This window comes from Rhyacophila brunnea, unplaced genomic scaffold, assembly GCF_057557595.1.
Source record: "Rhyacophila brunnea isolate RB1 unplaced genomic scaffold, BYU_Rbru_1.0 scaffold_1, whole genome shotgun sequence".
Lineage (NCBI taxonomy): Eukaryota > Metazoa > Arthropoda > Insecta > Trichoptera > Rhyacophilidae > Rhyacophila > Rhyacophila brunnea.
In genome coordinates this window covers 63085455-63113243 of record NW_028232751.1, presented here as the reverse complement: position 1 = coordinate 63113243, position 27789 = coordinate 63085455, and the positions used below count along the sequence as shown (strand labels likewise).

The 27789-nt window shown below is 34.9% G+C and overlaps 1 long non-coding RNA gene across 1 annotated transcript; it reads right to left on the bottom strand.

Annotated features, from left to right (window-relative positions):
• Positions 1-1897: 1897 nt before the first annotated feature.
• Positions 1898-27789, bottom strand: LOC147080060 (uncharacterized). The gene is made up of 4 exons (XR_015070753.1): positions 27647-27789; positions 24543-24704; positions 23964-24131; positions 1898-4754 (listed from the first exon to the last, which is right to left on the bottom strand). It is a non-coding gene; the product is annotated as an uncharacterized LOC147080060 (long non-coding RNA).

Here is a 27789-nt window from a genome sequence, read left to right as displayed (position 1 = left end):
GTATTTTTAACATGCAAATTTATTAATTTACTTTATTCGATCAGTTAAATACAACTGTCTGACCTGTATACATTTTTAATTGATTATTTAGATCGAAAGGTAGTGTGTTTTTACCATGTCCCACTCCTAAATTCAAATAAACAAAGTCTGATTTCGTCATTAATTTTGAGTGTGTAAAATTAAATTCGTAGTGTCTTCAACAGCTTACATTATATATTTTTGGAAAATATACAGTTTTTCCGTAAATTTTGACCAATATTGAAAAAATCACGTTTAAAGTGTGTCCCAGGATATTTGAAAAAGTGGAATTTTACATTCCGTTACCATGATTTTAGCATGAAGGCGAAAAATTTCCACTATAAATATGTATTTTTTTAATGTAGCAACACTTTTGTTGCTACATTAATGTAGCAACACACTGATCGCCATTTACAATTTAAATTGTCGGTGTGTGTCGGTATCGCTATCGGAACAGGTTGCTTTCTGAGTTGGTCATTTAAGAAGTTCCACTACTGTTACCACGATTTGTAAGGTAAGAAATCACATATTTCTATTTCACATACTATACATATGGATCTTATCTTTCATACTACAGATATAATAAAACATATCGCAGGTTTAACAATAAAACTAAGCTAAATTTTGGCTTCAACCACTTCTAAAACAGAATCCGTTACTTCCACTCCGAAACTATATTGGTGGTAACGTATATGTCCAATGTAAAAGTAACGAAATGGAATGCATAAAGTTGGGTTTACATTGTGTGTTTAGTTCTTCATAGATTATAAAAAGTTTTATTTTGTCTGTTCGTATGAAAAACAAAAATATTTTCATTAAAAAATATAGAAAATAACCTGACTATATAAAAAAGATTAAAAAAGTATGTGATATGTCTGAATACGCAAAACTAGCGCAGATAAAAGTATGGAGAGATACAAAAACAACAGAAGGAAAAGAAAAAAACACCAGACTGAAATAATTGCGAGACAAGCACTGGCTCTGTCATACTCTTTCTGTTATACGCCACCAAAATTTAAAAACTTCTCCATACATTTTAGGCATAGAAATTTATAAAAATGTGTGAAAAAGTATTTTTTTTGTCACGTTTAATAGAAATGTGTACCCTATTAGATTTAATACCTGGAACTGTAGGTATTCGCGAAATGTCAGAAAAGTACGTCTTGATTACAATCAACCTGTATAGCTAGATTTTATGTTGATGAATACAAGTAAATTTCAAGACAACATACAGTCGAACTTGGTTATTACGAGGAAGATGGGACCGACTGAATTTGCTTGTTATAAGCGTTACTCGTTATATCAGAGAATAGGTATTTTTAAATGAGCATGTCACATTACACAAAAAGTCGAAAATAAAGAATTTGGAAACCATCGTAAAAATCCCCGAAACGAGCATGGCATTCATAAACTACAAAAGAAGTTGTTTATTGTAATGAACTCTGGTAGGTACCTACGAACTTCACAAACCTTGGATTTTTCAACCATATGAGTGGATACTTTTTTATTATTGTCGGCGAAACACCAATAAGGTAGGTACTTAGACACTTCATTAGTGTCATAAACGTAATCCGACCCCGGCGGCATCCTGTCCAATCGGATTTTATTGCTTAGGGTCGAAATGTTTTAAAACGATCGACACATAACAGTATTTTAGCTCGGTATATCCGATAAGTTGCTCGTTATAACAGTGAATAAATTAAATGTATTGCGAAAATCATAAACCAAATGTCAACAAATGTTTCCTTATTACATCCGAGATCTCGCTATGTCCAAGATCGTAATAACTGAGTTCGACTGTAATTATTTTCGTAAAAGTTATATACTCCGTGCCGCGCTAGAAACTCGCGTCCGAATCCCTTGCTGATTTAATTTTTTTCATATATTGTTAATTTGCTTTAAAATATTTTTTATCTGAGTTACAAATAATATAAATGCCAAATAAAAGTTATGGTAATCTATAGTGTGTCAAAATTATTACCTACCTTATTTTACTAGTATTGTGAAATTTATTATAAAATATGTCTATTTTAGTGATTAAGTTTGATTTGTTTTGTTATTGTGACGCACGTTGAATATATATCTGACTATCAAAAAATTCAAATAAATTTCATAAAACAAAAATTTGTTTTTATGGTAACATGTAACTTTAGCTTTACAAATTACACTCCGTTACCATTTCGTTCCATTCCGAAAATGTCCCCAAAAAAGTTGAACGTTAACTAATTTTCATTTGATTATTAAATAACGAAACATATATATTTTTCCAATAAAATTTAGTAAAAGTGATTACTGTCTTTAAAAAAATAGCAGAACGAACATTGATTGGTTTTTTCAAATACTAAAGGAAAAATGCTCTGCCATTATAGACATAGGGTAACGGAGTGGAACGAAATGTGCCCAAGAAATAAAATTCAATAATATTTTTTGACTATTTGTACTTTTATTTTTAAGTGTATGGTTTTTTTTAACTAATAGAGCTCTTTTAAGTGATAAAAAAGGTCTCATTCATGTTTTATAAGCTTAGTTTCGTAGTCACGGAACGGAAACTTATTATGCCCAATGTCATAAAAAAAATGATATAAATATTGTATCACCAATTCAGCAATAGAACAAGGAATCTGCTAGCTATATAAAAATGGTTAATTTGAGTGAAAAAATAATATAACCCAAATTTCAAACATGTACAAACTTTGGCGAAAATGCCCGTATGCTAGATAATTAACTCACTAATCAAAGGGTTAACGCCCGCTTAGAACTCCAATATTTTCCAGATGACTGGAAACTAATGACATCACCTCTTACCAAAACAAAGTAAAGATCACACCCACCCCGATCACTGGCTATTAGCCTGCTCCCTATGATGAGCCAAATCTTAGAGAGAATCATAAACTCCAGACTTCAAATCACCATTTATGAGAAAAACCTCGTACCATACGAGCAGGTCACGCTACTAATTACCGACTGCTACGTGCAACAGAATACATAACAGACGGTTTCAACCACCACAGGCACACGGTTGGCTTGTTCTTAGATATTGCGAAAGCCTTTGACCAAGTTTGGAATACAAATGTCTTTTTTATACCTCAAATTATCAAAAGAATCAATTTGTTTCTTATTTTACATTATCACACAATTAGGGGAGTTCAATCCGAGCCCGCCGTCCAGGAATGAAAAAATTACAAATAATTTAGATGAATGGAATATTACTTATACGCCAGTTGGTTATCAAATAGCCTTCTCTCCTCTTGGACCTCTCATCTCAGCATTTTCAGCCGTGCAACCAGCTAAAACGTCCTAGTGAGTAATTAGATAATAAATGTAAAGGAATCCATCTCCCCACAACCAGAAACCGCTTCACGCCCATGTACATAGTATATCCACATGCCTACCAGTAAGTAGTAAAGGGTGCCTGCTGAAGGAAGGTAGGTAATTATATTTACGGAATTTCAATTTTGTTTCCTCAGTGTTTTACAGAACGCGCTAAAGCATATATTTTATATAAGCTTGTACTACAAAATCAACGGTCTTTGTCCAGACTCACATGTGTAAAATAACAGCCATTACTGCCCTTCCAAGGAAGAAGGCAGTAACATACACACTATGGTGATACTTTTTATTAGTAGGATGGAAGACCCGTTTCGAATTCTGAATGGAGACAAAACCAGTTTCTGTTTATGACCAAAGACAGGCAAGGTGATTGCCTCGAAAGGTACAAAAACATTCATCAGGTCCAATCCGGAAACGAAAAAGAAACCATAACAGTTCTTAAAGTGTTTTCCGCCGATGGTAAAATGTTACCACCGATGGTTGTATTTCCGTATTTGAGGCCACCTAAAGATATTGTTAACAGCATGCCGACAAATTGGTTTATGGGTTAGACGGAGTCTAAATGGATGAAAAGAGAGACATTTTTTGAATATGTGGCCAACGGTGTGGATATATGGCTTGATGGAAATAAGATTAAGACCAGTTATTCTTTTTGTCGACGGTCACAAATCCCATTTAACATTAGAATTGAGCAAATTTTGCAGCGAGCGACAAATAATTCTATATGCACTCCCTCCAAACACGATGCACATGATGCATCCGGTAGTGTCAGCGTGTTCAAACCACTTAAAGACATTTCGAGCAACCTCAATATGGACGAAACCATCAAAAATGTATTCAGAAAATGTGGTCTATATCCGTTTGGGTGTAGATTACACGAAATTTACCATAGTCACTGTGACACTGCGTTGAATCAGTCAATCAATTATAGTGAAAACATTGAACACCCATGCTGTCAAATCTATCGATAAGTTATCATTCGGTCGATTCGCACGAGCGGGCCCACGCCCATCTTATATACCTACCCTGCTACATACATACTAAATTTGTCAACACAAATCGAAAATTTGTGAAGGACACAGTTAAATGCATTTGACATAATAACGATCAGGTCGGCGTCCACAGTGAAGGGTAGAAATCCAAGATAGCCGATTTCATTATTACAATGGATAAGGTTGAGGTGAATTGAAATCGTTACGCGGATCATTCTCAAACGCTTTAGACGTTGCGCTCAGACAAAGTTCGGTGTCGGTCGGTCCGTTCACCGTGCACGCCAAACCTTGGAATATTTAAACACAAACTTTGCGATGATCAATAAGACATCAGCTCTTGACTCCTGTTGTCTCCTCTTCTCCGACGATGCGGTGCACGATGAATATCCGGCGCCGTCATACTCCCGAGGCATTCTGAAAGCGGACACGCAAAATATGAGATTAGACAATAGTAAATTTACATTTCCACTCGTACGGTAGACTGAATTACAGTAAAACCTTGGTATTTCGAACGCCAAATCGAAATTCGCTCTAAAATGAATATTTTCTCGATTTTTACCCAAAATTTCATACAAAAAGTTTGTTATAAATCATATTCGTTATTTCGTAATTTGAAATGAATTTTGGTCCGCACAAGCAATTATTATTATTCGTATAAATTGAAGTTTATTTTTGTTTAAATTCATACATATTCCCGCCAGCTGTGGGCGAATCGGCGATTAATTATTATTATTATACATCTACGGTTATAGCGTGAGTAACATTCACACACAGCTGAGCATCAGCCGTGTTCGTTTCATTCGTTATCAACTCACAGCCGCGCACCGCGTTCAGTACATAATATTATCATACAAAATTATCGATACAATAGAGAACAAATAAACGTGTGTATTCGTAATACCCGTGTATTTATATTAGCAGTTAGTCTCGTTGTTTTTAATGTGGCTACAGACATTTTTTTATATTGTATACCTGTGTTTATTGTTTAGTGTTTCGGACTGGCGTTTTTCTCGTATTTTACTTATTTACGACATTTATTTATCGATAATGTTTCGGACTGGCGTTTTTGTGACTAGTGTTTTTCTCGTGTGTTCTCATTTACGACATTTGTTTATCGATAGTGTTTCGGACTGGCGTTCTTGTGACTGTGTTTTTCTCGTATTTTTTATTTTATATTTGTAACAATGGCTGATGTAGTTAATAAGGCTCTTACGATCGCCGAAAAAATGAATTTGATTCGTGATAATGAATTTGATTCGTGATGTCGACAATAAAGTTGACAGCAAAGGAAAGATGGCAATTATATACGGCATCCGAACTCATCGTTGTCCACCATCTTGAAAAATCGGGAAAAGGTAGAAATGGCATTTCATCAATTCAAGATGAATGGTGATAATTTTCGATTGCGACACGCGAGTCATGAAGAATTAGAGTCAAAGCTAGTTGAATATTTTTCAAATATACGGTCGGCTAATATTCCGATATCGGGCCCGTTATTAGTTGAAAAGGCGAAATCGTTAGCCAATCATATGAATATTGTCGATTTTAAAGCGTCATCCGGTTGGTTGACTCGATTTAAAAAATGTTTCAACATTGTATGTTTGGCTGTGTGTGGCTCAGAAGGTCGACGAGACAGAGGTCTCAAATTGGTTGCAGACCAACAAACATGTCATTGATGGATATCAGCCAAGAGACATATATAATATGGATGAGTCGAGTGTTTTTTATAATTTGTTACCAGACCGGACGTTGGCTATAAAAGGCGAAAAATGCCACGGAGGCAAAAGAAGTAAGGAGAGACTGACAGTTGTTTTCTGAACAAACATAGACGGATCCGAAAAAGACGAAATTAACCATAATTGGCAAATACAAGCAACCGAGATGTTTTAAAGGTGTTAATATGGCTAGTTTATCAATACACTATAAGTACAATGGAAAAACGTGGATGACAAGGGAAATTTTTAAATTATTCGTGATACGACTACAGAGAAAGATGGCCACATTGAATCGGAAAATTTTATTACTGCTCGACAACTGTACAGCTCACTTTGTGCCCGAGCTAAATACGCCAAATGTACAGTTTTTATTTTTGCTTCCGAATACCACTAGTATTTTACAGCCACTCGACCAGGGCATAATAAATAGTTTTAAGTGCCAATGTCGACCACCTGGCAATCAGTCACCAGAGAGACAATTTCGAATTGTTTTAAAAAATCGGGAATATTGTGCCACCCGGTCGATCCGATTCCTCGAGGAGGACTCGATACCGGAAAATGTCTTATTAAACCCAGCTAATTTTAGTGATTTCGTTTCGTGCGACGACAGATTGGTGACATCTGCTGTGCATGACACAGGGACCGCGTCAGTTGCAGCGGAGCGTGAACGTGATGACTAGGGCCCGGATTTGTATGCAACAAAAAACATGGTTATATGCATGCACGTATGCATTTAAAATCAACAAAATATGCACTAAAACCGAAGAAATATGCAGTTAAAAATTGACATTTTTTGTGGGAAAAAATTGTAAATACCCACTTTACCCAATATTACTGACAAAAAATCGAATAACTAGTTAATAATTTTTCAACATAATACGATATCAGAACAAAAAACACAAACAAAGAATATAAAGTTAATCAATTACAATTTTCAAAATAGTTTTTTCACATGTACCTACAAATAATTGAATAATAAATTCAATGTAAACCAAACATAGCTTAAAAAACAAAAACGACACACTTAACTATTCCTAAATACTATTTTCTGTTTTTTGCCTGAAAAAAAATTACATTATTTTTTTCAATATTATGCTCTGGCATTAAATTTTTCCGTATAGGTATCCGTCAGTATTTTGTTTATATGCGGAAAACTACCTCTCAACCTCCACTTGGGCAAATTTTAAATAATAGTGCCCGAGTTGACTTCACTTTTCCACTGATAAATCCACAGCTCGGAGATGACATTAAAAATGCAAGTGCATCTAAATTATCTTCCTTCCTAACTTAGTTATATTTCAATAAAATATTTAAAAAAAAACTAAAATTATACATTCAAAAGCTCTAAAATATGCATTTATTTATGAAATATGCACTAATGTCTCAAATACGCTCTAACGTCTCAAATATGCATTTATATGCACAATAGAAATTTATTTTTGGATTCTGCGACTTTCAAAACGGATTTCTGTGCAACTCTCATAGCTCTGCATACACCCTAACAAAACATGCACTAGCATATAAATCCGGGCCCTAGTGATGACGTAGTGGATGATGCAATTTCGGAAGATGAAGGCGATGCCGATGAAACACCTCCTTTGCCTCTCCCCTAAAAAGTTGAATTATCTAACGCCCTTGACATCATGCAGATGCACGTCATGTCGGGAACATCAAATATGCCGCAAAATATATTAGATTGTTATGACTAAATATCTAGACATTTGATAAGGGAAAGTGAATTAAATTGTAAAAAGAGACAAGGAAAAATTGTGGACTACTTTAAGGGGGACATGCTCAGCGTAGGTCAAAATGGAGCTTTTGTTCTATTTTCAAAGCATGATCCTGGACATACCTTAAACGTTGTAGATAATCTATTTATATAATTTTGAAGCCTTATCCTTTATATTTATTTTAAGCATTTGATGACTGCATAAAGTATTTTTATTACATAAAATAGTATTCTTTTAAACCTCTCGTTCTAATGTTTTAGAATATAGTCATATTTCGGTACATAACTGTGCAGTGGTGTTAAGATTTTTTACATTTATTAATTTTTAAACGCATTTATAAAACCATTAGTATAATTTATGACGAGATAATTTTAGTAAAATATTTACGATAAAAAATTATATTGATAATCTCTGTGATCCCAAATTTGACAAGAATTAGGCATTTTATTATTCAAAAAATCGGCAAGATTAACACATTTGAAGATAATTCTAAAGATACTAATTATAAGCTATGTCTTTTGACCATTCATGTGTGATAAACATCCTACGAATGATGATTTGCTTTATAATAATTATTGACCTAAGAATAAGGTAGTGTTTTTTTGAAATACGCCATTTCTTTTGTCATCCCCCAGTGGTTAACCTACAACATACGGCCGTAGCCATAAATTGACCAATCTAAAATTAAAGTAGGGAGTAAGATCATGTTAACGCACGTGTTTGAACATGTACCTAACCGAAAAAAAAATCTTTTTTTTTTAAACGGTACATCATTAAATTACTATAAATTATAATACTTACATACTAAGTCTGTGTTTATATGGTAGTAAAAGGTTTAAAAGATTTGAATTAATTTGTGTGTATGTAAATTCTTAGTTCAAAACTTAGAGACGGGTGGCTCTATTGGTTATTTTTTTTACCTTTTAATGTTTTTAGGTTAAATATTTAAATTTATATTTCTTAAGAAGGCAGGCTTTAAATAATCACCTAGTATGGAGTCTTCGCCACTGACGTATTCTGTTATTAAATACCTATACTATGACCACTACTTTTTATATTATGATGATGTTAAGAGCAGTACACTATTCTTTATATTAAAAAAAATAATACTTACAAAATGAAGTACAAGTTACTAGCTACATACATTATACAAATCTGCATACTATCATACTCAAGTTCCTAAAACTTTTCGCATATAAAACGTTAACCTATGAAAATTACTTATGCCCCATAGGTTAAGTTCCAGAGACCCTTTTTTGTTTTCATCCTGCTACTTTTGGTGAGTTCGTATTTTTTCGCATTCCGATTTATAAAGATAAATTACTCTGCAGTCAAATTAGTTTGTTTTCTTTTTCCATTTACGTGAACGACGTAAGTAAGCTTCGCCGAGGTAACAACGTAATGGTAGGATTCAGAAGCGAAGCATCACATACAATAAAAAGAGACAGTACAATCAAAAGGAAATAAAGGATAATAAGGCTTCAAAATTATACAAATAGATTATCTACAACGTTTAAGGTACGAGGGTGGGTCAATAAGTCCTTAGAAAAGCCGACAGGTGGCGCGACTAGTACTGTAAGCGGTTTGTTTTCATGCAGCGGCACTACCGATTCAGTATGCTGCGAAGTTTCAATCAGATTGGTCGGGTTGTTGTGTGTTTCTCGTACATTTAAAAAAAAAATTTGCTTGTTTACAAAAAATGGAGAAAATTGAGTTTAGAGCTGTTATTAAACATTTTAATATAAAAGGGTTAACAGCAAAGGAAATAAAAAATGAGTTGGATTTAGTTCCCGGCACATCTGCTCCTTCACTTGCAACTATTTATAACTGGTTAAATGAATTTAAACGTGGTCGTACATCAACAAAGGATGAACCACGCTCAGGACGTCCTGTAGAGGTGACTACACCAGAAATGATCAATAAAATCCACGATATGGTGTTAAGTGACCAAAGATTAAAGTTGAGTGAGATAATTGAGGTTACAGGGATCTCAAAAGGTAGCGTCATTTCTATTTTACATGACAAATTGGGCATGAAAAAAATTTCTGCAAGATGGGTGCCGCGTTTGCTCACAGTCGACAATAAACGCAATAGGGTGGTGGCCAATAAAGCCCTGTTGTCGCTCATGCAACGCAATCCGGATGAATTTTTTCGTCGCTTTGTGACTGTAGATGAAACATGGATACACCACTATACTCCCGAGACGAAAGAACAGTCAAAGCAGTGGATTGCGAAAGGCGAACCATGTCCAAAGAAGGCGAAAACCGTAAAATCAGCTGGTAAGGTTATGGCTACTGTATTTTGGGATGCACGTGGAATTATTTTCGTTGACTATTTGGAAAAAGGAAAAACAATAACAGGGGATTATTATGCATCTTTATTGGACCAGCTAAAAAACAAAATTGAAGAAAAACGGCCTCATTTAAACAGGAAAAAAATGCTCTTTCATCAGGACAATGCCCGTGTTCACACATGTTTACGATCAATGGCTAAAATTGAAGAATTGAAGTTCGAATTGGTCGACCACCCACCGTATTCGCCAGATTTAGCCCCCAGTGACTTTTTCCTTTTCCCAAACTTAAAAAAATGGCTAAGTGGACAACGTTTTTTTTCAAATGAAGAAGTCATCGATCGGACAAATGCTTATTTTGATGACCTTCCGAAAACTTATTTTTCTGACGGTTTAAAAAAAATTGAGAAACGTCTAACCAAGTGTATTGAGCTCCAAGGAGATTATGTTGAGAAAAAAAAAAAAAAAAAAAAAAAAAAAAAAACTGTTTGAATGCTTTTTTCTAAGGAATTATTGACCCACCCTCGTATGTCTACGATCATGCTTTGAAAATAGAAAAAAGCTCCATTTTGACCCATGCTGAGCACATCCGCCCTTAAGTGATTTATTTTAGTATTTTAATTAGTATTTTTTTTTAGTATTTTAATTAGTGTCTTATTTGAAGTGTTTTATTGTGCACCTATGTAACTATACCTATTGTCATGTTGAACAATGTGCTCATATAAAATTATTGCGGGTTTGTTTAATTACCTACTTTCAATGAATTTAGTGTTTTATTGTTTGTCCCATTAAAAATATTATCACGACTGGCAATACACAATAATGTAATATTAGTCTATGGTACTGATGTCTATGGTAATGACAAAAAGGTAAATAGATTGCCACTTTGTTTTGCCTTGCAATGTCAAAAGTACTAAAAGTAAAATGTCTTGTGGTAATTATAGGTATCTTTTTCTCTCGTGATTATTTTTTGTTGATTTTTTTAATCAGAATTTCTTCTGTGCAAACAGTAACTTATAGGGGTTAGTGTTTTTATTATATTTGACGTGTTTTGTATGTAACTTAACCTATCAATGTAAAATACACAAACAAGTTATCATTTCATTAAATGTTTTATAATTCATTTTAATAGGTATTGTTGATATTGTGATTAATTTGGCGTTTGCACAAATAAACACAAAGAATTTCAATACTAAATTCCACTCTAATTTTGCCTACCAAAATTGCATTTGAGACATTTGGAGTTTTCACGCCTTTTTTCAAAAATTTCAATTTATAGTGAATTTTGCTAATTCGAAATCAAATTTTCAGGGTCCCTTGGATTTCGAATTACCGAGGTTCTACTGTATTACAGTTCGGTTAGGCAGGGTTGAATTGATTTTTAAAAACTAATCGTCTGCAATTTGTACTTTCAATTCGTATTTATGTCGGATCTTAAGACTGCCTCCATCCTTGGCCGCTGATGTAGAGCAACGAATGACCGGGACCCGAGAAGAGCGGAAGGAGCTGAGGGAAGCCCGATGATTGAAAATTAATTTTCTCAGAACACACCACAAAGAGATTCACTTAACCCGTACACCGCGCTGGGCACGTAAACATGTTACAATGGGCACTCGCACTCGCTTGGTCACAGACAACAGTGAAAACCAATTTTTGCTGCAGCGTAAGTTAAAAGCGTAAAATTATGTTCTTTAAGATGCAAAAGTCACCACGGTACATTAGTTAGTAAAATGTTACTTAAATCCGAATTATTTGTTTTTCACTAAATGACTGATGATGAAAACAAGTCATTATAGGTGAATAAAGATTATAGACTCTATAAAAAAATAAATCCTTTGTTATAAATATACAAGCAAAAGTGTATACTGTGGATGGTGAGTTTTACTGATTTAGTCATTTAAAAACTTCTAATACTTGTCTGAAATATGCAAAAATAACCAAACAGGAATAGTTTACTTTAGCTTGTTATAATAAGATCGCTTTGGTCTAAATTAAAACAAACAAAACTCACCAAAGAGAAAACACTTTTGAAACAGTAACCTTTGACTTGCAGAGTGTTTTACAGATTCCAAGTAGCGATGTCTCATCTCTGTATTACAGCAGAGAACTCTGTTGCTACAATTTGACAATTTATGAAGGAGCTCCGCCTAATAGTGCTTTCTGTTATGCTTGGCATGAGGTAAATGGCAAGCGTGGTAGCATAGAGATTGGTACATGTTCGTATAGTTCTAGCGATATAAAAGAAGCGTCCATTTTTAGTGACACGTGTGGTGACCAGAACCACAATCAAAATATTTTGGCCCTTTTGATGGTGTAGAGCTCAGACAATATTGAAGTATTGGAGCAAAAGTTTTTAGAATCCGGACATTCAATGATGGAATGTGACGGTATGCACAGTGCCATTGCGAAACAGAAGAGATTCATGAGCGTGTATACGATGCATGACTGGATAAAAAAAATTTCAGCTGCTCAATCTAATCGCAATAAGATAACTGCGACAACGTATACCTCAAAAGAACTAAAATACAACGATTTTTATGATTTAGGTCCCTGTCCAAACAAATATTAAAAAACAAAACCAGGAACACGGCTGGACAAAAAGTTAACTGGTTGAAGGTGAAATGCTTAAGATTTGAAAAAAATAGTCCTTCAATTATGAAATATCGATATGGCCATTCCGACGAATATTTACAAATTAATATTGCTCTTCGGAATCGTGCTCCAACCTTTCCGAATGAATTGTCAAAGGCGTATAAGTCTCAATCAATAAGTTCACAAAAGCATAAAGATTTAATGGTATTATGTGAAAAAGGTATGACACCACGAGAATTCTACCACTGGTACCAATCTCTGCCGAGCTCAACCAGCGTTATTAATAGGAATGCAGAACCTGATGTCGGAAGTGATACAGAGGGTGTTTAATTAGTATTTGTTAATCTTTCTTTACTTTCATTATGTTATTACTTAATTTTCATAATTTTTCATTGGTTTGTTATTAGCATTAGATTTCAGTCAAAAAAACACTTAATTCATTTACTTTAGGTATTTATTTCTTAAGGGGGTAAATGCGCCGCGTAGGTCAAAATGGAGCTTTTATGGTATTTTCAAAGCATGATCCTGGATATTCCTTAAACATTGTAGATAATCTATTTATATAATTTTGAAGCCTTATTATCCTTTAAATTTATTTTAAACATTTGATTTTTTACGTTTATTAATTTTTAATCGCATTTATAAAAATATTAGTAAAATTTATGTTGACATTATTATAGTGAAATAAAAAATTTTACTTATTTATTTACTTAAAATTATTTAAAATTTAAAAAAAAAAATTGACAAGAATTGGGCATTTTATTATTCAAAAAATTGGCACGATGGTGAAATTTAAATGCGGTATCGATCCTCAGCCATGAGTGCACGACCAAGAAGATATTATATTTATTCTCTTTTTATATCTAAATTTAATTTGTATGTTTTAGTGATATATATTTTGTTAGTAATGTCTCCATACAACACATTTCTTAGATATTGGAGTCATAAAAGGATGATAAAAAATACTGTATAAAAAATGGGGCGGCATTGTCGCGCTGCCTAGGGACGGCATTCTGTCTAGGGACGCCACTGGGTTTACATACAGTCGAACTTGGTTATTATGATAAAGATGGGACCGACTGAATTTGCTCGTTATAAGTGTTACTCGTTATATCAGAGAATAGGTATTTTTAAATGAGCAGTCACATAACACAAAAAGTCGCAATTCAAACAAGAATACACAATTAAAATTTTTCCCCAAAACAAGCATGGCATTCATGAACTACAAAAGAAGTTGTTTATTGTAATGAACGCTGGTAGGTACCTACTGACATCCGCTTGAATTTTTTACATGAAATTTCAACCATATGCGTGAATAATTTTTCAATTTTGTCAGTGAAAACACACAATTAGGTACAATTAGACACTTAACTAGTGTCATAAACGTAATCCGATCCCGGCGGCACCAGTCTACTGTCAGATTTTATTGCTTAGGGTTGTAAATGTTTTTAAACGATCGACACATCAACAGTTTTAAGAAAGTTTTTGATGATATTTTTGTTCGGTATATCCGATAAGTAGCTCATTATAAAAGTGAATAAATGTATGGAGAAAATCATAAATGTCAACGAATGTTTCCTTGTTACATCTGAGATCTCGCTATATCTGTGATCGTAATAACCGAGTTCGACTATACAGTAGAACCTCGATAATTCGAATTTCGCCATTTTTCGAATTTTTCATCAATTTTAACGCCCAAGAATCATTTTTCATACAAAAAGTTCATTATAAATCGAAATATTCGTTATTTCGTAATTCGAAATGGAATTTGGTCGCAAAGGCCATTTTTATCCATATAAATCGAAATAAATAATAGTAAAATACCTATTTTCTTGGGAAGTAATAAATTTAATGACTGCAATTAAGTAGGCAAACACCTGCAAATTTACTGATGGGAGGCAAAACCCAAAGTTTAGGTTGTGGAAATACCCAAAAACTCCTAATATACTATGACACAAATGACTTATCCAAGCATCAATATTATTGCAGTGGATGTCAATCAATGTTCATTTACTTATCATTCATAAATTCAGAATCCATTATTTTATTAATATGACAAACATGTTGTTTTACAAGGTAATCTTAGCACATAGCCATTAAATGGTTTTCAGTGGAAAAAAAACATTTATTCACGAAATTTCGTAATTATTTAGTAACTAACTTGTGACATTTTTTATAACTGACAGAATTACGTAATTAATACATATTTTAATAAACAATGAGTTTCTTTTCTTTTAAAATTTATGTTGATAACTGAATGTTTAGATTAAACTGGCAATAATGAATACACAGTGACCCTTTGTTTGACAGGGCTACCTAGTTCACTAATTGACTTAATGATGAGTTCACTTCACATTTTTCTTATTGTTTATAGAATACTAGCTGAAGTACCCGGCTTCGCACAGGGTCGCTTCGTGGTTATATTTATCTTAGATATTTGAAAAATAATAAGAGGTAATTATTTTTTTTATTATTAAAATATCTGTGTAATACAATATGGCAATATGAAAATAATTCTAATAGGAGTAAAGGTCAAACATAAGAACACTAAATTAAAATCGAATCCAAAATATGAAAACGTTATTAATGTTATTAATATGTAGTAAAAAAAAATCAAAATTGGATGGGACAAACAAACTATATAATAATAATTTAGAAACCTTCGTAGGTGTGCGCACACAACTGACAAAAGTTTCATCGCAATCGGATGAATGGTATAGGAACGCATACGAATAGTAGAAGAAGATGATTTTCTAATTCAGAAATCTTCGTGGGCATGCGCATGACAACTCACCAAAGTTTCATTGCAATCGGATTAATGGTATAGAAACGCATACGAATAGAAGAAGAAGAAGATGGTTGTACTAATTCAAAAACCTTCGCGGGCGTGCGCACAACAACTGGTCAAAATTTCATCACAATCGGATGAATGGCATAAGAACGCATACAAATATAAGAAGAAAAAGATGGTTGTACTAATTCAGAAACCTTTGCGGGCGTGTGCACAACAACTGGTCAAAATTTCATCATAATCGGATGAATGGCATAAGAATGCATACAAATAGAAGAAGAAAAAGATGATTTTACTAATTCAGAAACCTTTGCAGGCAAGGGCACAACACTTGATCAAAATGTCATTGCAATCGGATGAATGGTATAGGAACGCATACGAATAGAAGTAGAAGATGATTTTCTAATTCAGAAATCTTCGTGGGCATGCGCACGACAACTCACCAAAGTTTCATTGCAATCGGATGAATGGTGTAAGTAGGCATTCGAATAGAAGAAGAAGATGATGGTTGTACTAATTCAGAAACCTTCGCAGGCGTGCGCACGACAACTCACCAAAGTTTCATTGCAATCGGATCAATGGTATAGGAACGCATACGAATAGAAGAAGAAGAAGACGATTGAGTAAATGTCAAACAAAAGACCACTAAATTAAAATTGAATCCAAAATATGCAAATGTTATTAATGTTATTAATATGCAGTAAAAAAACCGAAATTGGATGGAACAAACTTAGAAACCTTCGCGGGCTTGCGCACAACAACTGGTCAAAATTTCATCGCAATTGGATGAATGGTATAAGAACGCATACGAATAGAAGAAGATAGAATAGAAGAGAAATAAGATGAAAATGGTTGTATCAATTCAGAAACCTTTGCGGGCGTGAACACAACACATAATCTAATTTTCATTGCAATCGGATGAATGGTATAGGAACGCATACGAATAGAAGAAGATGGTTGTACTAATTCAGAACTCTTCGCGGGCGTGCTCACAACAACTGTTCAAAATTTCATCGCATCGGATGAATGGTATAAGAACGCATACAAACAGAAGAAAAAGAAAATAGTTGTAACAACTCAGAAACCTTTGCGGCGTGAGCACAACACTTGATCAAAATTTCATTGCAATCGGATGAATGGTATAGGAACGCATACGAATAGAAGATAGAATAGAAGAAGAAGATGGTTGTACTAATTCAGAAACCTTCGCGGGTGTTGGCACAATTACTGACAAAAATTTTATTGCAATCGGATGAATGAAATAGAAACGCATACGAATAGAAGAAGAAGAAGATAGTTGTACTAATTCAAAAACCATTGCGGGTGTTACCACAACAACTGACGAAGGTTTCATCGCAATCGGATGAATGGTATAGGGACCATACGAATAAAAGAAGATAGAATGAAGAAGTAAAAGAAGAAGAAGATGGTTGTACTAATTCAGAAACCTTCGCGGGTGTTGGCACAATTACTGACGAAAATTTTATTGCAATCGGATGAATGGAATAGGAACGCATACGAATAGAAGAATATAGAATAAAAGAAGAAGAAGAAGAAGATGGTTGTACTAATTCAAAAACCATTGCGGGTGTTACCACAACAACTGACGAAGGTTTCATTGCAATCGGATGAATGGTATAGGGACCATACGAATAAAAGAAGATAGACTGAAGAAGAAGAAGAAGATGATGATTTTTCTAATTCAGAAACCTTCATGGGTGTTCATGCAACCACTTACCAAAATTTCATTGCAATCGGATGAATGGTATAGGAACCATACGAATAAAAGAAAATATAATGAAGAAGAAGATGATGATTTTTCTGATTCAGAAACCTTCATGGGTGTGCATGCAACCACTTACCAAAATTTCATTGCAATCGGATGAATGGTATAGGAACGCATACGGGACAGATACACAGACAGACAGATACACAGACAGACAGACATACAGACAGACAGACATTTATTTTTATATATTAGTATAGCCTATACTCTTCCCGCAAGTGCAAGCAATAAGTTTACAAAGTTTTATCGCAATCGGATGAACGGTATGGCTGCGCATTAAATACGAACAAACAAACACACAAACACACAAACATTAATTTTTATATATTAGATTAAAGAATTTTATTTTAAATACAATACACACCTACATAGGTACCCGTTTTTACTGCGAATTTGTATGAATCTAGATTAGATTTTCGTAAGGAACAACATTCTTATTTATGAATTTTTATTCTTGGTAGGTACCCATCTAACCTGATGTCTGATTACTCAGTAATTAGTGCTTAACCCGGCCGCCGCGTCAGTTTCAATATGAAAGGGGCCCTCTCTGCGGTACCATTTTTCTAAATGCTATGCTTCGCTGTATTATGATAAATACGGCAATTAAAAATAGCTGGTATTACTGTTATCATGCCTAGATACATAAGGTTCGAAGTGCCACACTAAAAAATAGAATCGATTGTTGAATTTAGCTGTGAATACTTGAATAAAATCGTCCATAGTCCCTTGTACCGAAAAATTACGCAGCCATGTTTGTGACGTAAAAACGCATCATTGTGGTTGTGCGCCTATGAAAAGAAATAAATCACTGACACTAATTTTATTTTAGTCATGTTAGAAACACTTAAAAATGCCGTTAAAAATATTGAAAATAATAGCTTTTATTGTGTCGCATATTATTACAAGTTTTATGTTGAGTTGAGTCCACAGTGGTTGAAATATTGTAATAATTTCTTATGTTCTTTTTTGAGTGTAATTTGGATTTTTACTAAATTAACACATTTTGCGCGGGCCTCAGTACAAATTCACAGGTACACGCAGCGGGCGAAAACCAGCGGCAATTGAAATAAAATCGTATTTTACAAAAATCGCTCTATCTTCCAAACTATCAGTTATTTTTAAATGAAATTTGGAATTCACACTCACCATATATTGCTCCTCAGTGCTGTTTCTTTTTAAAACAAATTGTTTAAAATAACATAAGTACATGGTGCTAATCACATATTTACAGGAAGGTTTCGTAAAAAATATTCCATTCACTATAAATAAATTCCCGCACAAAAATTATTATTCTAATATTTGGATAAAGTATGATATTTATGAAAACACTCACCCCTGTGTAGGGGGACGTCACAAAATGTACACATATAACTAGTCAAACTTTTCTTTTTGTGCACCGAACACACTCGACACTGTCTTTGTGGGTATTTTTTTTACCATCTGTAACAATTTTTATCATTCGATGCTTCTTCATATCGAGTGATAACCTACCAGGATGATCACTTTTACCCACTCTTCTTGGTAATCATGATGTAGATGGCCCTGCTTCTTCCAAAATTGCGTCGGTTTCAACGATATGGTCGGCTATCCAAAATTTGCTTATACTATGTAAAAACTGTTTGTAAGTTAGCCTTTTGGTCGGATTTAATACTTTATAAACTTTAAAAGACTTAAAAAAAAGCACAATTTAACAAATACATGACAACTCTTTGTCCATTTTTTTGTTCTTCGTATGATCGAGTAGTAAGAGAGATACTGATCCGCACGGTCAACCCCTTTCATATATTTATTATATTCGATAACACATAGCGGTTTCCAAATGTGTAGTCTCGTATTCCAATCGGTGTTGTGACTCTCTAAAATGGTAGATGGATGTATTGTTGAAATCATTCGAACATCTCTCTTTGATTTCCAGAGTTGTAACAATACATCCTTTCGCCGACGGAAAATACTCTGTCCTGCACTAAGATTGACGTGTTTAAAACATTCTGGGAAGCCTCGGTTTATTCGCATTGTTCCGCACGTCCTAATTTTATTTTCTAAAAGTGCTTCACTGGTTTTTACACTATTATAATAATTGTCCATATAGACATGATGCCACAAATTTAAATACGGACCAAGAAGCAATTGGATGGTGTCTAATAGTGGTCTTCCTTGCCCACTGTAAATGAGCATATTACAGATGTATCCCGTAGTGGCTTCGCTGACCATGCGCACTAGGATACCGTATTTTATTATCTTAGATGCATTATATACTTTAAATACAAGTCTTCCCCGCCACGGTATAATACCTTCATCTAAAGGTCGTCTCATCGTCGTTCATCTAAATCGTCTATTTCAGACCATTCCATGACTTCCTCTTCCTCCACTTCACTGTCTTCAGAATCACTGATTTGTAACGGTATCACTGGTACCCTTCTCGTGCGAGGGAACTCTTCACTATCGCTGTCGCTATCACTGTCGCTGCCTAATTCTGGTAAATCTTCACCAGAATAGGCAGACAAATTATCGGCAAATATTTCGTCATCGCTTTCATAATTGTCTGAAGCCATTTTTTAAAGATTAAATAAAATATCGATTACTTAAATATATTTCACTTGTAAAAACACACCCGTTCTATAGCGCCGTATTTCAAGACTGAAAATTCAATACTGATATTCAATATAGATCGTAGTAGATTACAGACATCTAAATAACATTGGTTTACACTTATGTTATAATTTATTGCTCCGCTCGCATACCAGCGTTATCGCACCGCACAATATCACTTACAACAAGTGCGAAGAATGCATTCCGTCTATCACAAATTGTCGTCTTTTCACTCGCTCACAAAGGGTAATATTATAGTATGAAAAGGAGGCCTATGTATTTATCACACATCATAAAAATATACATATAATCGCATTCACAGTACAGCGAACAAACCATGTTTAACCCGGCACCTGCCTCAAAAATCGTATGACGCACCATAACTACGCATGAATTTCATTATCGTCTTTGTTCTATACTAAAAAAAGCAATAAAAAATATGTCACAGCTCCAGTCGAGAACCCAAAGCCATTAAGATAATTTCGACACACTAAAAAACCGTAATAAATCAGTTATAATATCAGAAACACTCGAACAAACGAATGCTATCCAAATTTGAAAGAACTTACCGCAGTCGCCATTTTGTAGCAAATAGTTAGAGCTCTGCGCGGTGTGTAATATTTCGACACTTGTGCATACGTTCCCACGAATCGAGCATTACTAATTTTCAAGTGCATATCGATAAATCACATATTAATGTCTTCGGGTTGAGTCGTAAACAAATATAAAGGGGACCCTTTTAATATATTTAAACTACACAAACACTTCACTTATTGAATATTATTGATAAATTAACACGAACTCACATATTAAAAAAAAAAATAAATACAATAATAAACCTATTTTAAAATTCTTTAGATGTGTGATATATTTTAAAGCAAGGTGACAGACATAACGCAACATCACACGTTGGGCACATATAGCGAGAGTTTTGTTTTTTTCGGATTTTTTTTAGAATTCCCGCATACGAAACATCTTCTTCTAGGCTTATCGGTATTTTGTGTCGGTAAAATGTATTCTGGCAAATGTCCCGTTGCACTTTTGGGCAATAATCGTACGGGATTATCGCTAGTTGACGCTGTCGGCTTAGGCAGGGGTGCATTTGAAATTCTCACACAATATTTGTCCACTAGTTGTTTTATTACACAGAGTTGAAAATCGCCCAATGTTTTTTTGTCAGATTTAATAAATTTATATAAATAAAAAGCATTTAATAAATATAAGTCGATCATGTGGAATGCGACCTTTTTATACCACTTGATCGATTTTCTCATACACGACAAGTTGCTAAGCATCATGTCGGACTTATCTACCGTACCCATATTTTTGTTATAATCTATAACACATTTTGGTTTTTCAATGTTTTCGCCAGTTCTATAGTTCACTTTTCCCGTTGGTCCAAATGATGCATCGTGGAGGGTGGATAGCATGTGAACATCCCTCCTATCGTGCCATTTCAGAGCCAAAAGTGGACTATTGTACTTAGCCTCGGTATCTCCCTTTTTCAGTTTGCTGAACTCTGGCATATCTTTACGATTTTTACTCACTGTACCGCAAGCATTCGTTTTGTGAGAGTGAAGGTATTTAAAGAGCGCCGGACTCGAATACCAGTTATCACACCATAAGGTGTGACCTTTCCCGATATAGTCTTTCATTAGCGTTGTCACTACCGCACCGGAAATACCGAGATTTTCATTGTCTTGTATGTCAGTCCCTTCCCCACAATAAATTATAAAGTCAATAATATATCCTGTCATTACGTCACACATCACAAACATTTTTATTCCAAATCGATGTCTTTTGGTAGGAATGAATTGTTTAAAAATTAATCTACCCTTAAACACGATTATGCTCTCATCTATGCAAAGATTCTGATACGGTATCATCGTTTCCCTAAAAATTGTTCTTGTGTGTTCTAACAGTAATCTAATTTTAGCTAGTCTATCATTTGAGGCGGTCACACTAGGATCAGAAAAATGAAGCATTTGTAAAATAAGTTGGTATCGATTTCTAGCTATTATTTTCCCAAAAATGTCTGCATGCAGGTAAGGATCGGTACTCCAATGTTCCTCTATCGACGTGTGCTTATTTCGAGTCATCAGCATTGATACGGCAAAAAATGTATACAACTCCGGCACTGACGTGTCTGTCCAATTGTGTGACCGCGATTTCGGTCCGAGGTCTCCCGCACTGTACGAATGGTTAAAAAATGTATTCGTTTGGTTCACTATTTCCGACATTATATTTTTATTCAAAAAATGTTCAAAGAAAAGACATTCGGGAGAGGATTCGTCCAAGTCGTTCGATGTCACGCCAGATCGACAATCATTGAATTCGTGAACTATTGGAATATACGGACCAGTTCTCCATGACCGCAAAAATTCAATTGGCTCGTCAGAGTCCGTATCGTCAACATCATGATCAGTCTCATGTTGTTCCAATTCCTCTTCCGACATGTCATAATCTGAGTCCAATTCCTCATTAGTACGCACATTTTCTTCCTCCATATTTACGCACTATAAAACTATGAAATGTTTTTAAAATGTTTAACTACAGTATTAAGAAACGCCAAATCACAGAAACCATTAAACTCACACACCATAGTTATTGATAGTATTAATTTTCACATTCACTAAAATGGGACACGGTAGACAGTACAAAAAGTATTTTAAAAATCGCGATAAAATAAAATCATACGTTCAATAGTTAATCATGCCAGTTTTAATGTGATAAGTACACCAGACAGCAAAAAAAGTATTTATCAACGATTGCGGTAAATATTCAACTTGTATGCGATAAATACAATCCCGCGCAATGGCCCGCTCGGTTGAAAGTCTGTTGTATACTGCGCAGTCGCGGCGCGCAGTTCAAACTGATTTCTGTCGACCGGCAAAACTTGGCCGTACGAATTGGTTCGAAACTTTGGTGATTATTTTATATTTAGAACCAATGCTTTTAAAATATGTCATAGGTGGCAGGAGAAGGACAAATCAGGCCAAATTTACGTGAAAAAATCAGTCCCGTATGATAAATATGGACGCGGTGGCATCGATTTATACACATGCGCATTGCGAATTTGGCCGATTTGTACAAGGTGTGTGACATCGGCGCCGGCCGGGTTAAAGAATACATCGATATTTCACAAAATGTTGTCTTCCTGCTCACCCATCAAAAAATAAACAAGTGTAAAAAGAAGACGCATATAGTTTTAGCATTCTTATCGTCTACAGAAATATAGTTCGCTGATTTAGTGACTCTAAACAAATTTCCTGATTACGCACAAGCTCTCATTTGGGCTGCGCAAGAGTGTGTGTGTAAGTAAATGAATCGACGGTAAATTATTTTCTTTTTTGTAGATGTGTGTGTAGTTTGAAACATTTTCAAACCGTTGACATAAAATATTCGTATGCAATAATCGGGTAGAAATACCTTTCCCGCACTTCAAGTGGAGCCGGCGTAAAAGGTATTTCTACCCGTCCCGCCGACGAACACCGGTACGACGCGCGGGTAGAAATACCCTTCCCGCTCAAGATGTGTTAAACTTTTCAGTTTTATTGAGCATTGTGTTATGTTAGTGATTGTCGTTTTATGTTTTTTAAAAAAAACAATATTTATTTTGTAAAATCTGCTGCGTGCTTGTAAAAGTGCTATAAAAACATTTTTTGCGTGAGGTTTTAATATTTTATAAACATTAAATTGCATACAAAGATAATATGTAACACATATTTCAAACTATTTCACCATTGAATTACCTTTTTCATTGGTAAATACCACGTAACACTATTTTTCAATACTACATCGTCTCCATACAAATTGATGAAATTTTTTTTTTTTTTCGGAAAATTCGATTTATAACGATTTTCGCTCTTGAAATCAAATTTTCAGGGTCCCTTGGATTTCGAATTATCGAGGTTATACTGTATTATCAAATTATCCACATGTGTCTATTCCTAAATCACTTGCCCTGTAATCTTCTTCGGCTAAACTCTCCGTATTCATTATAGCTTAGAAGGTTAATAAATTATAAAACAATTAACGCGTCGACCGGATTGAAAATCCAAACTTTCCGTGAGACTCGTTTGGAAAGTGCAGTATCGCACATTGCGAAAGGTACATCATTATTGACTTACATAATGTGTGAAAATACGGCAACAAGCTGGCAGCCGCATGCTGCACCTCTTGAGGGTTTCAATATCTCCATGTCCCATCTTCATCTTCATCCTGCTGAATAACCTTCATACGATGCGTTCAAGTCGGCTTGGCCAGGAAAGAAGCAGGACAGTCGGCGACGGTGGAATCTGAAAAAGATAGAATAATGCATGAGTTTGTTAATAACATAACATCTGCGTTGTATAATTGTACGCGGCTTACTACTAAATTTGACAATCGAATTCCGGCGAATTATAGAGCTTGATTTTGTACTTTCAACTAGTAAAAATAACAGCGGATTATAGTAGTTATCAGATAATCGAGCGGAGGATTACTGAGTGTACTGTACCTACAAATTTCTCAAAAAAACAAACTATTTTTACGAAATACCTGTTTTAATTTTTACAATATTTTGTATTTATGCACTATAATCCGCCGTTTTCACTAATTGTTTTTGGGGTGGCAGATTACTGAGAGAGTACTGTACGTCTATCTCAAACAACAAATATCAATCAGTAAATGGTTATAATTCAACGGTGCACACAAAGAAGGTTACTAACCGCAAACTGTACACTAGTACAATGATCCCCGGCTGGTGGGTGACTCCGTCGAGCAGATGGTGCCCTGAGGCTTCTCTTCAATGTACCGGATCGGAAGACTGAGTCTGCGGTGGTCCAAGATATGGCATCCCTGAGGAGAATCGCAGCCAAGATATGACAGTCCTATAATACAATAAATTGAGATGTTAACTTTCCAACAGTATGAAGTGTACAATCAATGTTAAACACTCGGAACCGATGCGACTCATACATAATTCGAAAACACTTCTGAGAAATATATAACCACTAGAAAATGTAGATCGTCATTATTTTCTACAAACACGTAATCTCAATTTTTGTCAGTTTTCAGTTGTTTGATGTAATGAATTGAGAATATCCCATTCACATGTATCTCAAAACATACTTTCTAATAACAATGACATAATAGATTTAAGCAATGCAAAAAAAATCATATCACAATAAAAGACTTTTATAAATATTATCAACTCTTATCTTGAGGAGTTACGTGTTTGTAAGTACACAAAATACTAAAAACTCCGGCAGATGATTCTTCTCATAAGTCAAGATACGTGTTTACTGCAGTAATATTGTGGAATGATTCACAGTAAAGTTGCAACGCATTCTTATATCTCCGACAATATGACTGATCGGTCGAAAGTATAGTGCGATAGATTGAAGAAACATAACATTTTTTTCATGATAATATGTTCAACTATTCTAAATGGATATTTCATAGAACAAAATTTATTTTTGAATTAAAAACGAACAAAATAAAGTTGTCATTTGCCTGAAAACTTGTGCTTTTTGAGATAAGTTTGTAGAAAAATAACGACAATATGACACCTGGCAGGATTCGAACCTGCGCCCATCTGCGTTGACCACTAAGTTATACGTGTCCTATTGTTACAATAAGTGTTAATTATTCCATACTTTCCTACCCTATTTAGCAGCCATAGCGGACGGAAAGCAGGCTTGTGTATAGAATAAACCCGCTGGGGTTTGAGACCATTTAAACCACTTGTTAACAAGTTACAGTACGGTATTATTAATAAGTAGAAGATACATATTAAATATATCGATGACCCAATCACAGTTCATTATAATTTTCAAATGTCTTTTAATTGGTATTTTCAGTAAAGTTGTTGTAAAAACACATACAGCAGCCGCTCAGTAATCCGGCATTTTGCAACTCAGCTCTCCTGTTCTATAATCCGGCAGGTTTCACATTAAACTGCCGGATTGCAGAGTGGAGAGCCGTTCGCTCGGTAGTCCGGTGCCTGACCTTGACAGATTATTTATTATTTCGTATAGAAATCCAATAATCCGGCATTTCTGACAATACAGCATAAGTGAAAAAGAACGCCTACTGTACTTACTGTAAAAATCGTTTTCTATAAAAAATATATAACAATCTACCCTTCCTTCAACACAAATATTCAGTCACATTCTCATGCTTGTCTTTGTAAAGTTTTCACACAGATGCAGCGTTTGCACACCTACTATATGTGCGCGAAAGTAATGCCTTGATTACACGTAACAAGTACAGTGGCGAGACAGCAAAATGTCACTAGGCCGAGAGAGTGGTGTGGGCGAATGTTTATACGTATTTTTGTCTTTCCGACTTTTGTGGGGAGTCAATTCACTTATGATCAAAAAGCAGGCTAGTTTTATGCACCGAAACATGGATCGTAAAACGTACATTAAAAAATACACTAAGCTGCTCATACCATACCTGATGGAAGAATTGAATGAATTAGTGCGCGAAGATAAACGTCTTTGGACAAGACAATGGATTTTAAGGAGACCAGATCGTATTGCAACATTTACACTGGTACTGTTCGGTTATGAGGAATACAGCGGCAAACACATTTTGAAAATAGCCGATATACTGGATTATTTGTTAGGTTAACCTAACCAAACCTAACCTAGCCCAAACTAACAAATAATCCAGTATATCGGGTATTTTCAAAATGTGTTTTCCACTGTATTCCTCATAACCGAACAGTACTACCAGTTTAGTTGCTGGTGTGCGATATTATCACTAGCAGAATTATGTCATTGTGAATATGTATTACAAGCCGCCGACAAATAAAATAATATTGTTATTGCTTTGTTATGAGGCGCTGATAATAATTATTTTGTGCTTATTGCGCTCCTTATAACATAGGGGAAGGGTACTGCGCGGGTGGAAAGAGTGTCATTTTGGTTGTATTCATGCTTCAAGGGCCTACTTTCTAGTGAGCGCCCCGATCCGCCGCTTTTGGTGGGCTTTGTCCCTTATGTGTAAGTTTGAAGACTGCATTGCAGGTCAAAAAAGTTGAGACGGTCAGCACTTTTGTAGAGTGAACGGTAGTTGTGTTATTATTCAATTCACACGCCACTGTTGCCAGTAAACCCATGCACATGTACAGGCGCTATAAAGCACGCAAATTCGTATGGTGTACCTGTTCCATTTTGTTTATTGGCAAAAATTTACAAACAATTGTACAATCTCCGACCTGGGACCAACTAGGGACACGACACTGCCTAATAATTCTGAATAATTCGCGTTTACAGCCGATCAAATAAGTTAAATCGATGGATTACAATATAGAAATTAATGTGTTCAACTGCACAAAATACAACAAAATGGCGGATAAACATAAAAATTCACAATACACAAGGACATAGCAATTCTTCGAGTCAATGTTTTCCAGAAACTACAACTAATTAACAATGCCGTTAGCAGAGATTACATAACAAAACAACTAAAGGATTGCAAAGGTTAATATGCCTATAAAACGAGACTATTCACAACACTTTTGTAACGCACATTTACATGGAGTCTGTAAAACACATAAACACTTACCGCTGAAGAATTTTCATTAAAAGAGGACTCCGTTTTGTCTGCCGGCTTCAATTTCGATTTGGAACAGCCGCTAGCGATTTGGATTATCTTTCGTCTTCGAGAGGGCACGACAATCTTGCCATCGCCTTCAAAATATAGATGGCATCATTGCAGAAATTTACCGCCAATTGAAATGAAACAAAATCGATGAAAAAATGCAGCTTATCGTTGATCGAACCGGCGAATAATATGCCTACATGATGCTGTATTAGCTTACCTTCGTCTGAATTTGATGCTTTTCGTTTGCGAACGCCACGATTTTTGAGAATACGTTTTTTGAACGTCGCGTTCATATACGAGAGTTCACCCGGAGTCTGCCAATGGTCCGCGTCCGCCATGTCCCGTTTAATGTGTTGAAAG